This window comes from Urtica dioica, chromosome 2, assembly GCF_054948205.1.
Source record: "Urtica dioica subsp. dioica isolate 48M chromosome 2, U.dioica_male_clone48M_v1_H2, whole genome shotgun sequence".
NCBI classification, from domain to species: Eukaryota; Viridiplantae; Streptophyta; class Magnoliopsida; order Rosales; family Urticaceae; genus Urtica; species Urtica dioica.
In genome coordinates, this window is record NC_142757.1 from 10,793,696 (window position 1) to 10,809,105 (window position 15,410).

Genomic DNA, 15,410 nt, shown 5'->3' on the forward strand with positions numbered 1-15,410 from the left:
AATAACGAGAATTAATTATGAGAAACCTTAAATATATTTTAATTAATCGAGAACGAACGAGAAAATTCTCGGTTCGAATCATATAATTATAATCCGTTCGGTTATGGATTTAACTAAATAATTATATGGAAAGGATGTGGTTGTAACAATTTTAAGGGACCCATTTGAAAGAAAACAAGGAAAAGAAGTTAGTTGGTAATTAAAAGGATAATTTTTTAGCTTGCCATGTCATCAATGACTAAAATCCTAAAATCTTCTTCAAGTGATATGTATCACTCGGTCAACTAGGAAAGAAACGGGGAAAGGAAGAAAGGAAAGAAAGAAAGACCGAAGGAAAGGAAAGAGGGAAAAGAAAAGAAGAAGAAGAGAACGCGGGGAGAGAGAGAGACCGAGAGAGCGAGAGAGAGAAAGAGAGCGAGAGAGCGAGACTGAGAAGGAGAGCGACGAGGTCTGAGCTCGCGAAGTGGAAGCTCGGCCAACAGCCACCGAGACCCAAACCCGCGCGCGCTCCACCGAGGAGAAGAGCCGCCGCGAGTCTTCAAGGACACCGGCCGAGAAGAGCTCGCCGGAGAAGGAGGAGAGAGAGACAGAGAGCACGAGAGACTGAGGACGCGACGAAGTGCCAGCGGCGGCGCTCTTTCGTCATGGTCGCGCACTCGGAGGAAAAAGAAGTGACGAGGACGGCGGCCGAGCACGGCGTTGAGGCGTGGTCCGATCGAAGCTCGTGCGTGAAGACTTGAGGTAAAACCTGAGGCTCTATAGAACAAGAGATTAAAATTAGTTTTGGAATGTTCTGTGACTTAGGGTTTCAGAAGGGGGTTTTGAGATTCTGGGTTGATTTTGTGTGTTTGGAGTAGTCTGAACTTGAATTGAGATTGAATCGATGTTATTTATTTTATGTCTTGTTGAGGGTTGTGTATTATAGTCTAGATTACAAATTGGCGTTGATATTGATCAGTTGGCCGCGCACATATAGCTATTGTGATGGTTGATGGATTCTTTTGCCCGCGTATGAGTTGTATTTTTTGAGAGTCTAGGCTCGTTTTAGGTGGACTGAACAGGGCTCGGGCAGCGGCTCGGGACGGGGAGGAGGCTGTCCGAAGAGTGGCGGAGCTGCTGCGAGAGCAATGACGAGGCGGGGCTGGGCAGCGAGGCGGCGCGGACTTATAAGGTTCGGGCCGGAGCGGGGACTTGAGGAGTCTCCGATTAGTTAAGGCGAGTCGGGGTTTTCCCGAGTCTCGACTCGAGCTAGTCGCTAGCCGTTAATTAGTTTTATGAGTATTTTGATATATTGTGAATTATGGTATTATTATGATGTTATTGGTTAAGTCTTTTAATTTTCGAATTGATTTAATAAACCGTTAAGAAGTATTATTATGTTATTGTTACTAAACTCGTTGATTATTCAATTAATTATATAGTATCCTTATCTTAATTATGTATTAAAAATCGAGTTCGATTATAAGCTAGATTCTTTTAATTTGGAAAAAGAATATAAACGAGAAATGTTTTATTTATGCACAGAAATAAAAATAAAAGAAAGGTTCGACTACGAACGAACCGAGGGTTCGATTATTTCGTAAATGTTTTTAATTAAATCGAATCCAAGATTATTTACAATATGGTTAAGATTTAAAATAAACGACTTAGTTTATTTTAAATGAAAGGTTCTTACGTTATTTATTTACGTTCTCAAATGTTTATAACTTGTCAATAAAAAGAGACAAGTTAAAAATATTTTCTAAAATACATTTGAGAAATGTTGTTTTGAGTTATTTAGGTATAACTTATGTATGATATAGATTGTTAGTAAGAGCTTCTTTATACGTTCTTTCTCTTTGATTTCGACCCTCGGGAACCTATTCTAAGCAGTGGGCTTTGCCCAGTCAAGATAATAGGTGGTCGTATATTGTGGAACGTTTCTTAGCTTAGATTAGAAAAGGGATGTCAAGGCCTTATTTTTAGGCGTCAATTCTTTTGTCTCTGTTTTGTCATGTATTCTCTGATGTTTTTTTTAGATGCTATGAGTAGCGTGACTAGGAGAACGTTTTGAATACGTTCCGTACGAGCTTTCTTTTTAATAAGAGTATGTACGTTAGTATATCGAAGGATGAGATACTAAGTACGCTCCATGTTCGATCTTTCTCTTCCATAGATAAGTCCAGATTGCTATAAGGATTAGCAGCGAGCAGGAAGGAGCTCACGTGGACTAAGTTATACGTGAAGTTGAGAGGAACCCTTTTCTGGAAGAGAAGATTTCAGGATTCGAGAGAATCGTTATCCGGGTAAGTGGATTTTAGGCACCTACATTATCAAGAAATATTATATATATATATATATATATATATCTTTATATATATACATATATTGTACCTGCATCTTTTTATCTGCTTTCTAGTAAGTAAGATTAAGATAAGCCATGAGATAAGTCACTATCAAGATTAAGGGCTTTAAGCCACTAACGAACTGGAAAACGGAATTAGCCTGGATAACAAAATTGGCTAGAGGTAACTAGGAACTCGAGCCCTTATTACGTGTTTAGTTAGCTTCCCCCAAGAGATCCAGTCCTAGTGAACTGGGTTATGAGAGACTGTGATTATGACTCGTATTCAAAAGCGAAGATATTATGATAGGATCTTTGGGAGTCACATCCTAAGATCTTATAAGTCATGAGTTAATAAGCGAAAAGAATATATGTTAAGATCGGGATTAAACCCGAACTAAGCAGTCTCTCATGTTAAGTTAATTAAAGAGAAGAGATAGAATGGTACAACCTCCGACATATACCCCGTAGATGGGGATTAGGCAGGAGATTGTGCACCCTTCTGTCTGGCGCCAATAAGACATATGTCGTGCGGATATCATTAAGGGATCCCGATCAGGACATGTATTGTATGATGGAAATTGTCGGGACCTAAGCTGGCAAATTCTCAAGTAAGTAGGAGTTACCGGGACCTAAGCTAGTAATTTCATAAATTATGATAAAAGTAAGTATGTTATGATGTGAATCACCAGGACCTAAGCTGGTGAATTCTTAAGTAAGAGGAATCTCTCGGGACCTAAGCTGAGTGATACCTAAGTAAGATGAATCTATCGGGACCTAAGCCGATTGATTCTTAAGTAAGATGAATCTAGGGACCTAAGCCGATTGATTCTTATGAAAGGTGGATTTATCGGGACCTAAGCCGGTACTTCAGCAAGTTAAGATAAGATATGAACTGTATGTTATGTATTGCTTATGTGTTATGTGCATGGCGCATTAGATACATAGATATCCACTTACTGAATCTTTCGACTCACAGTTAGTAACTTGATATTGTAGATAAAGACAAAACTAAATAAGATTAAGCAGAGCATCAGCAAAAGCCGATAAGTAAGTAGGCGTGTGTATGTACGGCTGCCGACCTGTGGCTAAGTCAAGGGCGAATTGGTCTATTTTGTGTTTAAAAGATGAGTCTTTTTTTTGTCAAATTTTTAATTAGTATGCTATAGGAAAAACAAAAAATTCGCCCATATTTTTGAGACGTTTATGTAAATATTTTAAAAGTTCTTTTCTAGAAAATATTTTCAGGACGCGCTTCCACCAAAGTTTTTATGAATTTTATTTATGTTAAGTAAGATACGAAGATATCTGCCGCGGCTCGTGGGCGAGCTAAGTCTCGCGGGTCGTGACAGAATTTTTGGTATCAGAGCCCAGGTTGAGTCGTTCTGTAGACTTGTGCTCGTACATACACTAACTTCCTTACTTATAAGTCAGCTGATGTTTAAGATAACCTTGTCTATAATATCTTGATGAGTCTTTGTGAAAGATAGTGGTTATATTAGGATAACCGAATGCTTACCCATTCCTACCTGTAGGTGAAGTAAGGATTAAGAATGGGACCTAAGAAGCAAACGCAGATGGATCTTTCACAAGAAATAACTGAAATTAGCAGGGCTTTAGAGCGTTAAGTAGAATATGCTCGTCAAAGGGATACTCAAATAGAAGAGCAGAACAGGTTGATCATGCAACTTATTGCGCGAATGAATGAGCAGCAACCTCCACGGGGTCAAGAAGACTCTGAACCCCAGGGGCATCAACCAGAACAACCCAGAGAACAAGGTGTGCACGTGCCAAATATGAATATGAATCCAGGTGGTCATAATGTGCAAGCACCACCACAAGCTCAAGTTGTAGCCCCTGATGAGGTTCCGCTGTTTCAGATTCCGGTAATGGCAACGATTGTCGGAGAGCCTGTATATGAGCTCTTTCGTAAGCAGAAGTCGCCGACTTTCAATGGAGATTTTGATCCTTTCCTAGCGGAGAATTGGATTAAAAGGATCCAATAGATCTTCACGTACATGCAACTTACAGATGCTGAGAGGGTTGCTTGTGTTGTGAACCAGCTGTATCTTGAAGCTCGAAGCTGGTGGGAGGTAATCGCACTTTATGATGATGTTTCTCATATTACATGGAATCGTTTTATCAACCTATTCTATGAGAATTACCTGGGTGAAGCTAATCTCTCGGGTAAGGTACGGGAGTTTATGGATCTTATGCAAGGAAAGCCTCTGTAGCTGAATATGTAGCCAAGTTTGATGAACTTGCAAAGTTCTCGCCCTCTATGGTACCGACGGATCAGTCGTGCAAGATGAGGTTTATGCATTGACTCAATGTGGAAATTGTGCGTCAGGTGGATAGTGGCGATGTGGGGCCGCGAACTTATGCGAATGTCGTTCAAAGGGCATTGAGGATTAATGGTTGGCGTATAGCACAAGTCAATCCAGCTGACGAGTCGGTGACCATCCCACAGGAGTCTGTAGCGGAAGTCGAGAAGAAGAACTTCACCGACTAGAAGAAAAAGAGTTAGGATAGAAACTCCAGATCTAGGGCGCAAAGAAGTGAGGAAATCTACAGAAGAAATCAAAGCAAGAACCGGTACAAGAGGCCAAGGGTTGATGATTTCCCTACGTGCAACAAGTGCGGCAGAACGCACCTAGGCGAGTGCCGCATAGGAACCTCAAGCTGCTACCGGTGTGGCTTGGAAGGTCATTTTGCACGGGATTGCCATGTTTCGGAAGGTAAAATCGCTTATATAAAAAATCAACCTGAGACCAAAGCTCGCATCTTCAACATCTATGGAGATGAAGTAAAGGAGTCATCGTCCGGAAGAACCGGTTAGATTTCTATCCTTTACTCTTTAGTTATGCATTCATGTATGTGGAAGCTATACATACTCATTTGTTGCGTCTTAGTTAAGTTTTTAAACTTGGTAGTTGATGAAGTGGCTTCCTTGTTAGTTATATCTAACCGTTAGGAGGTGACTATCTCAAGTCACTAGTGTAGTTTAGATATGATACGTGTGTGGACTCTAAGATTAGAATCAATCTTCTATTCATCAAGCGATGACATGTTTAGAAGAATGTATCTCTTCTCTTGTTTTGTGTAGATGTAAAAGTCACCTGAAAGTTCGATAGTGTGATGCAGGAGAAGTACCCTGCTCTGCTTTAAGTTTCGAGGACGAAACTAACTTAAGGGGGTAGGGATTGTAAGGACAAGTTTCTGCGTCACTCGTATTTCGAGATTTGGAACTAATAAACGAGCTTCCATTTTACGACTAAATTCTTGAGTGAACTGTGGTCCAATGGATTTATCGAATTGATTTAAAATATATTAAGGTAAGGAGAAATCTCGGAATAAATAAAATAATTATCGAGTTTATCTCGATTAATATATTAATTCCGAGGAAATATTTTCGAAATTAATTTAAGAAATAAATTCTCAAGAACGAGAATTAATTCCGAGAAACCTTAAATATATTTTAATGAACCGAGAACAAACGAGGAAATTCTCAGTTCGAATCACATAATTATAATCCGTTCGGTTATGGATTTAATTAAATAATTATATGGAAAGGATGTGGTTGTAACAATTTTAAGGGACCCATGTGAAAGAAAACAATGAAAAGAGGTTAGTTGGTAATTAAAAGGATAATTTTTTAGCTTGCCATGTCATCAATGACTAGAATCCTAGAATCTTCTTCAAGTGATATGTATCACTCGAACAACTAAGAAAGAAACAGGGAAAGAAAGAAAGGAAAGAAAGAAAGACCGAAGGAAAGGAAAGAGGGAAAAGAAAAGAAGAAGAAGAGAACGCGGGGAGAGAGAGAGACCGAGAGAGCGAGAGAAAGAAAGAGAGCGAGACTGAGAAGGAGAGCGACCACGTCTGAGCTCGCGAAGTGGAAGCTCGGTCGACAGCCACCGAGACCCAAATCCGCGCGCGCTCCGCCGAGGAGAAGAGCCGCCGCGAGTCTTCAAGAACACCGGCCGAGAAGAGCTCGCCGGAGAATGAGGAGAGAGAGACGGAGAGCGCGAGAGACTGAGGACGCGACGAAGTGGCAGCGGCGGCGCTATTTCGCCGTGGTCGCGCACTCGAAGGAAAAAGAGAATGACAAGGACGACGGCGGAGCATGGCGGTGAGGCGTGGTCCGATCGAAGCTCGCGCGTGGAGACTTGAGGTAAAACCTGAGGCTCTGTAGAACAAGATATTCAAATTAGATTTGGAATGTTCTGTGACATAGGGTTTCAGAAGGGGGTTTTGAGATTCTGGGTTGATTTCATGTGTTTGGAGTAGTCTGAACTTGAATTGAGATTGAATAGATGTTGTTTATGTTATGTGTTGTTGCGGGTTGTGTATTATAGTCTAGATTGCAAATTGGCGTTGATATTGATCAGTTGGTCGCGCACATATAGCTATTGTGATGGTTGATGGATTCTTTTGCCCGCGTATGAGTTGTATTTTTTGAGAGTCTAGGCTCGTTTTAGGTGGACTAAACAGGGCTCGGGGCAGCGGCTCGGGACGGGGAGGAGGCTGTCCGAAGAGTGGCGGAGCTGCTGCGAGAGTAATGACGAGGCGGGGCTGGGCAGTGAGGCGGCGCGGACTTATAAGGTTCGGGCCGGAGCGGGGACTTGAGGAGTCTCCGATTAGTTAAGGCGAGTCGGGGTTTCCCCGAGTCTCGACTCGAGCTAGTCGCGAGCCGTTAATTAGTTTTATGAGTATTTTGATATATTGTGAATTATGGTATTATTATGATGTTATTGGTTAAGTCTTTTAATTTTCGAATTGATTTAATAAACCGTTAAGAAGTATTATTATGTTATTGTTACTAAACTCGTTGATTATTCAATTAATTATAAGTATCCTTATCTTAATTATGTATTAAAAATCGAGTTCGATGATAAGCTCGACTCTTTTAATTTGGAAAAAGAATATAAACAAGAAATGTTTTATTTATGCACAGAAATTAAAATAAAAGAAAGGTTCGACTACGAACGAACCGAGGGTTCGATTATTTCGTAAATGTTTTTAATTAAATCGAATCCAAGATTATTTACAATATGGTTAAGATTTAAAATAAACGACTTAGTTTATTTTAAATGAAAGGTTCTTACGTTATTTATTTACGTTCTCAAATGTTTATAACTTGTCAATAAAAAGAGACAAGTCAAAAATAATTTCTAAAATACATTTGAGAAATGTCGTTTTGAGTTATCTTCGTATAACTTATGTATGCTATAGATTGTTAGTATGAGTTTCTTTATATGTTCTTTCTCTTTGATTTCGACCCTCGGGAACCTATTCTAAGCTGTGGGCTTTGCCCAGTCATGAGAATAGGTGGTCGAATAGTGTGGAACGCTTCTCAGCTTAGATTAGAAAAGGGATGTCAAGGCCTTATTTTTAGGCGTCGATTCTTTTGTCTCTGTTTTGTCATGTATTCTCTGATGTTTGTTTTTGAGATGCTATGAGTAGCGTGACTAGGAGAACGTTTTGAATACGTGCCGTACAAGATTTGTTTTTAATAAGAGTATGTACGTTAGTATATCGAAGGATGAGATACTAAGTACGCTCCATGTTCGATCTTTCTCTTCCATAGATAAGTCCAGATTGCTATAAGGATTAGCAGCGAGCAGGAAGGAGCTCACGTGGACTAAGTTATACGTGAAGTTGAGAGGAACCCTTTTCTGGAAGAGAAGATTTCAGGATTCGAGAGAATCGTTATCCGGTTAAGTGGATTTTAGGCACCTACATTATCAAGAAATATTATACATATATATATATATATATATATCTTTATATATATATATATCTTTATATATATATACATATATTGTACCTGCATCTTTTTATCTGCTTTCTAGTAAGTAAGATTAAGATAAGCCATGAGATAAGTCACTATCAAGATTAAGGGCTTTAAGCCACTAACGAACTGGAAAACGGAATTAGCCCGGATAACAAAATTGGCTAGAGGTAACTAGGAACTCGAGCCCTTATTACGTGTTTAGTTAGCTTCCCCCAAGAGATCCAGTCCTAGTGAACTGGGTTATGAGAGACTGTGATTATGACTCGTATTCAAAAGCGAAGATATTATGATAGGATCTTTGGGAGTCACATCCTAAGATCTTATAAGTCATGAGTTAATAAGCGAAAAGAATATATGTTAAGATCGGGATTAAACCCGAACTAAGAAGTCTCTCATGTTAAGTTAATTAAAGAGAAGAGATAGAATGGTACCACCTCCGACATATACCCCGTAGATGGGGATTAGGCGGGAGATTGTGCACCCTTCTGTCTGGCGCCAATAAGACATATGTCGTGAGGATATCATTAAGGGATCCCGAGCATGACATGTATTGTATGATGGGAATTGTCGGGACCTAAGCTGGCAAATTCTCAAGTCGTAAAAAAAATTAAAATTATGTTATCATTCTCGTTGATCATTCGATTAATTGTTTAATATCCTTATTTTAATCTACGTATTAAAACCGAGTTCGACTATAAGTTCGGCTCTTTTGAATCGAGAAAGAATATCAACGAGAAATATTTTAATTATGCAAGAAATGAAAGAAAGGTTCGAATACAAACCTAGGGTTCGATTATTTCGTAAATGTTTTATTAAATGGAATCCAAAATTTATTTACCATTTGGTTGAACGTTTAAAATAAACGACTTAGTTTATTTAAATGAATAAGTTCTTACGTTATTTATTTATATTCTCAATAGTGATAATTTATCAATAAAAATAAAGACAAGTCAAAAAATGTTTTTCATAGCTTATCTGAGAATGAGTTTCGGAAGAATGAATGAAAGTTTCAACTCTTTATTAATTATTCAGCAGTTACAAGCAAGAGTCTTCATGAGACTTTACTATATCAAATGCATATAAGTAACAACTACTACCCTTCTTGTGGGCACCAATGCCAACAAATGGTACTGCCTCCGACATATAACCCATGTTAGGAGGTAATTGTTATCCTTCGTGGTGGTACCACATGGGGATTAGGCAGGAGATTGTGCACCCTCCTGTCCGGCGCCAATAAGACATGTGTCGTGCGGATATCATTAAGGGATCCCGAGCAGGACATGTATTGTATGATGGGAATTGTCGGGACCTAGGCTGGCAAATTCTCAAGTAAGTAGGAGTTACTGAGATCTAAGCTGGTAATTCCATAGATTATGATAAAAGTAAGTATGTTATGATATGAATCACCGGGACCTAAGCTGGTGAATTCTTAGGAGATTAATCTATCGGGACCTGAGCCGATTGATACTTAAGAAATGTGGTTTTACCGAGACTTAAGCCGATACTTCCACAAGTTATGTTAAGATATGAACTATATTTTATGTATTGCTTATGTGTTATGTGCACAAGTTATGTGTTATGTGCATGGTGCATTAGTTACATAGATGTCCACTAACTGAGTCTTTCGACTCATAGTTATTATCTTGATATCGTAGATAAAGGTAAGGCTAAGGAGGACTAAGCAGAGCAACAGCAAAACCCGGCTGCCGACCTATGGCTAAGTCAAGGGCGAATTGGTCTGTTTTGTTTTTGAAAGTCGAGACTTTTTGTTGTAAAAGTTTTAAATAGTATGCTGTAGAAAAAAAAAATCCGCCCATATTTTTGAGACGTTTTTGTAAATATTTTAAAAATTTTTCTAGAAAATGTTTCCGGAAGCGCTTCCACCACGGTTTTAATGAATTTTATTTTATGTTAAGCAAGATACGAAGATCTCTTACGTGGCTCGTGGGCGAGCTAAGGCTCGCGGGTCGTGACACCGGCGTCGTCTCTCCAGCCCCGTTTTCAGAAGGAAGCTAGCTTCCCGTGCTTCTCTGACGGGCGTTGAGGTAGTGCCTCAAGTCGTCTGTGCGATGAGTGGACAATTCTTGATTACCATTCCGCTGTTGCGGAATTGTGGGGCAAGTGCACCCATAGACCGCGGTTCGAACCCAGTTCATCTGTGTCCTTGAATGGGAGCGAGATGTATGCGATGAAGCCGTATGGCTTTGGGATTCGCGTCGAACAGCGCGTTTGTAGGTGCCTCCCCTAGCTTCGGGTTGTCGTGATCAGGGCCCCGGGTATTGGAGTCGGGTATGTCCTCGCTCTCTGTGTGTGAGTGTGTGTGACAATCACCGTCTCCTTTTGCGTGAATGTTCGTGTGTCCATCTTCGGAGCCCCCCGAACGGAAGAGGCCATGAGCTTGCCCTGTCGGACCGATGAGTCCCTCGATGGTGGCTTTATCATTTTCTTGTCTTGCGAGGTAGTCCGTCAGTCGAGAATCGTTTTTCTCAAGCCCGACAATGCAAGAGTCTCACGAATTTTTCTCTGGGATTGTATTTTCGATCTTGTTTGGAGGCGATTCTTGGTTCCTCTGTGCCAGTTGGCACTGTTGCGATTTTTACGCGCGCAAGTGCACGTGTCGCTCAAGTAATATAGTGACTTAAGTACAAGTGTCGATCCCACGAGGAACAAGCTTAATTAAACAAACAAATTAACTAGCACGAATTGAACTAAAAGGAAAGATGGAAAGATGTCACAAATTATTGACAAGTTTTAAAACAATTAAATAACAAAATAATCAAATAAAAGTTGTAAGCAGAAAGAGAGGCTAAGGACCAAGGCTTCACGGGTTTATTCAACGGTTTGGATACACAAATTTGACGCACAATCAATAATCAACTCACTACTCTTTGCTAACCATACTTGTTGTCGCTCGTTTTCGGACAACGATTTAGGAGCCCCAAACGGTTCGACCCAAGGCCGGACCAAGTAGTCGCGTTCGGGCTCGAGCGTGTCGGACTTGGTATCCCAAGTCGTCCCTTAGCTGTTGGTGATGTCTATCTCGTCCAAACACCTGAAAAAGTAAGAAAAGAGGTGTGAACTACAAAGGGGAAACATAGGGGGTGCCTCTGTTTACCTCTCCGACGCTCAACATTAGTAGGATTGAGGTGGAATATTGAGGGTTTAAGTGTTTAGAGGCCAAAGATGAGCGAAACGAGCGAGTTATGAGTTCGGCAGCGTTTCGGGACTCCAAATTGGATTACCATTGGGAGAGGGCGGACCTCTCTATTTATAGGCGACCAAGGGGTGTTGGGAGAACCCCTTGGCCGAGAGAGCTTCTTGGGTCGGCCATTGGCCGAATGAACTTTTTGGACGGTTCACTCGGCCATTGGCCGAGTGAAGTTAACGGCCGGCTGAAGGTTCACTCGGCCATTAGCCGAGTGAACTGCCGGAGGGTTCACTCGGCCATTGGCCGAGTGACCAGCTGGAAGGTTCACTCGGCCAATGGCCGAGTGGCCCTTCGGGTCGGCCATTGGCCGGGTGACCCTTTGGGCCGGCCACTAGTTTGGGCGGGCAAACGGTCGAGGCAAGGACTTGCCGCCCGGTGGCCGTCCGAGGCTTCGTGCCGGTTGTGTGGGTCGAAACGACGCCTTTGTCCTCGTCGGTCCTAGACAGGCCGACAACATTAGCCCCCTGAGTTTCCGGTCGAGCGTGGTTCGAGTGGAAACTCAATACTTGAGCTGACGTGCAAACCCGGGATAAACACTCTCGACCGTAAAGGGGCTTTTAAGCATCGCGAGGGATGGCTTTAGTACGTCGCGAGGGACGGCCTTTGTGCGCTGCGAGGGACAGCATTCGTGCGTCGCGAGGGACGACCTTTGTTTTACGTGTCTCATGTTCTCGATACAGTACCGTAGTCAACTCGCATGGTTTTTTCGGTGCGCATCTTATTTTCTCGACTTACCAGTGAAGGCGTAATCGATTTGCACGGCTCGGGCCTCGGGGTGCCTCGGTGTCACGTTTGTGTGACCGGGTTTTCTGTGGACGCTGGCTAGACCAGTTACGTCTGGCGGGCGCAGGCCCTTGAAACCCATTCGTGACTCGCTGCCTATCAGCGCATGCGCTGGGTGGCGAGCGTGGTGCCACGTTTGCGTGGCCAGGTTTCCCGTGGACGCTGGCTAGACCAGGTACGTCCGGCGGACGCAGGCCTTTGAAACCCATTTGTGACTCGCTGCCTATCGGCGCAGGAGCTGGGCGGCGAGCGCGGTGCCACATTTGTGTGACCAAGTTTCCCGTGGACGCTGGCTAGACCAGTTTCGTCCGGCGGATGCAGGCCTTTGAAACCCATTTTTGACTGGCTGCCTATTGGCGCACGAGTTGGGCGGCGAGCGTTGTGCCACGTTTGCGTGGCCAGGTTTCCCGTGGACGCTGGCTACACCAGTTTCGTCCGGCGGACGCAGGCCTTTGAAACCCATTTGTGACTCGCTGCCTATTGGCGCACGAGCTGGGCGGCGAGCGCGATGCCACATTTGTGTGACCAACTTTCCCGTGGACGCTGGCTAGACCAGTTTCGTCCGGCGGACGCAGGCCTTTGAAACCCATTTGTGACTCGCTGCCTATTGGCGCACGAGCTGGGCGGCGAGCGCGATGCCACATTTGTGTGACCAAGTTTCCCGTGGACGTTAGCTAGACCAGTTTCGTCCGGCGGACGCAGGCCTTTGAAACCCATTTGTGACTCGCTGCCTATTGGCGCGCGAGCTGGGCGGCGAGCGCGATGCCACATTTGTGTGACCAAGTTTCCCGTGGACGCTGGCTAGACCAGTTTCGTCAGGCAGATGCAGGCCTTTGAAACGCATTTGTGACTCGCTGCCTATTGGCGCACGAGCTGGGCGGCGAGTGCGATGCCACATTTGTGTGACCAAGTTTCCCATGGACGCTGGCTAGACCAGTTTCGTCCGGCGGACACAGGCCTTTGAAACTCATTTCTGACTCACTGCCTATTTGCGCACGAGCTGGGCGGCGAGCGCGATGCCACATTGCACGTTTCACGTTTAGGGACTCAGGTGTCTCATTCGTACTCGGTACTCGACTCGAGGAGTGAGCTTGACTCGAGGAGACATGTAGAGTCGGCACGAGGAGTAGCTAGTCGACTCGTGGATTCGGTACTCGACTCGAGGAGTGAACTCAACTCGCGGAGTTATGTATTGAGTCGGCACGAGGACCTATCGGTTGACTCGTGGACTCGTAACTCAACTCGAAGATCGATTCAACTCGAGGAGTTATGTATCGAGTCGGCACGAGGACCTATCGGTTGACTCGTGGACTCGTGACTCAACTCGAGGATTGATTCAACTCGAGGAGTTATGTGTAGAGTCAACATGGGGAGTAATCAGTCGACCCGTGGACTCGAGACTCGACTCGAGTATTGATTCAACTCGAGGAGTTATGTGTAGAGTCAACATGGGGAGTCATCAGTCGACCCGTGGACTCGAGACTCGACTCGAGGATTGATTCAACTCGAGGAGTTATGTAACGAGTCGGCACGAGGACCTATCGGTTGACTCGTGGACTCGTAACTCAACTCGAAGATTGATTCAACTCGAGGAGTTATGTATCGAGTCGGCACGAGGACCTATCGGTTGACTCGTGGACTCGTGACTCAACTCGAGGATTGATTCAACTCCAGGAGTTATGTGTAGAGTCAACATGGGGAGTCATCAGTCGACCCGTGGACTCGAGACTCGACTCGAGGAGCGACCTCAACTCGAGGAGACGTGTGTAGATTATTTCTCTTCGGGACCTCCGGCCTGACCATCGGCCAATTTGAGACTCTGTTATTACTTTTGTTTTGTTTTTTAGAGTGAATTTCAGTTTCATTGAGTGTTGTTCCCCATTAGCCCCCTGAGTTTCTTGCGTACTCGTAGAGGAGACTAGAAATTATAATGCAACAGGATAAAGGTTTTGATGCGAAATGTAATTCGATTATCACGTCAAAATTTACATTCCCAGGCCATTGGCCTTATTTGAAATTTGAAATTGTCTTTCAACCGAAAATAAATGACAACAACCAGGCGTAAAGAAAATGGGAACGAGCTTCTACTGGTAGTGTCGTCTTCTGCAGCTTGACCTAGTCTCCGAGCTGGAAGATGATGCTCACCATCTTTCCCTTTCCCTGCTCGTCCACCCCCTGGATGTAGCACATCCTTGCCATAGACTGGTATCCCAACATTATGGCAATCCCTTTCTCGGTCGGGAATTTCATCATTAGGTGGTAGGTGGACGTTATGGCCTTCAACCGATTGAGAGTCGGGCGGCCGATGATGATGTTGTACGCCGAGGGTTGGTCCACGACCAGGAATGATACGATGCGAGTAACCTAGATCCCCCCGGTGTCCCGAAGGTGACCGGGAGGTCGATAGTGCCCTCCGTCATGACCCTCTCCCCGGAGAAGCCGAAGAGTGGGGTCGAGATTGGGGTCGGTCTCAGCCCGGTCAGCTTCATCCTGTCCAACGCTGATTTGAAGATGATGTCGGCAGAGCTGCCGTTATCGATCAAGATTCTTCGGACGAGATTGTTGGTGACCGGGGCCGAGACGACTATCGCGTCGTTGTGTGCGTGGAGAACTCGTGCCGCCTCTTGGCCAGTGAAGAACATGGATTCGAACGGGGCCGGGGGAGGAGCCTCGTATGTGTGGTTGATGTAGTGCGCTATCTTCCCTTGGGAGACTTCTCGCACGTACTTCATCCTTTGCGTGCTCGAGTCTCCGAACTCCGGGCCGCCCATGATCGAGCCCACGACGTGCAGCTGTGAGCTCCCTGGTTCTTTGATTGTGCCCGGTCCGTAATGGTTACCGTCGTCGGACCTTTTCTTTCTTGCCGCGGGCGCCCTCCGTGTGCCATGGCTGTCCCGATTGTTCTAAGGACGTACTCTTTCAACTTCCCATTCTGAATGAGGGCTTCGATCTGGCGCTTGAGCTGGTAACACTCGGACGTCAGGTGCCCATGGTCTTGGTGGTATTCGCATAACTTGCTTCGGTCCCGCTTCGCGGGATCCTTTGTGAGTGGAGCGGGGCTCCCTAGCTCGTCACGGTGCAAAGCTAGGATCCACTCTCGCGAAGTGTTTAGAGGGGTAAAAGCTGAAAACTTTCGGAAGCTATCGACGTGCGGGGGTCTAGGCTCAGGAAGGGAGTGACCGTTAGGGGTCTGGCCTCCCTTGTTCCTCCTCTTTCGAGGGTCGGGACGATCTTCGTCTTGATCGTCGCGGCGGCGACCGCCTAGCCTCCCCGACTTTCGGCCGTCTCGGTCGTCGAAG

At 44.3% G+C, this 15,410-nt stretch overlaps 1 long non-coding RNA gene across 1 annotated transcript; it reads left to right on the top strand.

The window, feature by feature from the left end:
* The first annotated feature begins 280 nt into the window (after positions 1-280).
* Positions 281-1,409, top strand: LOC149404077 (uncharacterized). The gene is made up of 2 exons (XR_016294042.1): positions 281-741; positions 1,038-1,409. It is a non-coding gene; the product is annotated as an uncharacterized LOC149404077 (long non-coding RNA).
* The last annotated feature ends 14,001 nt before the right edge of the window (positions 1,410-15,410 follow it).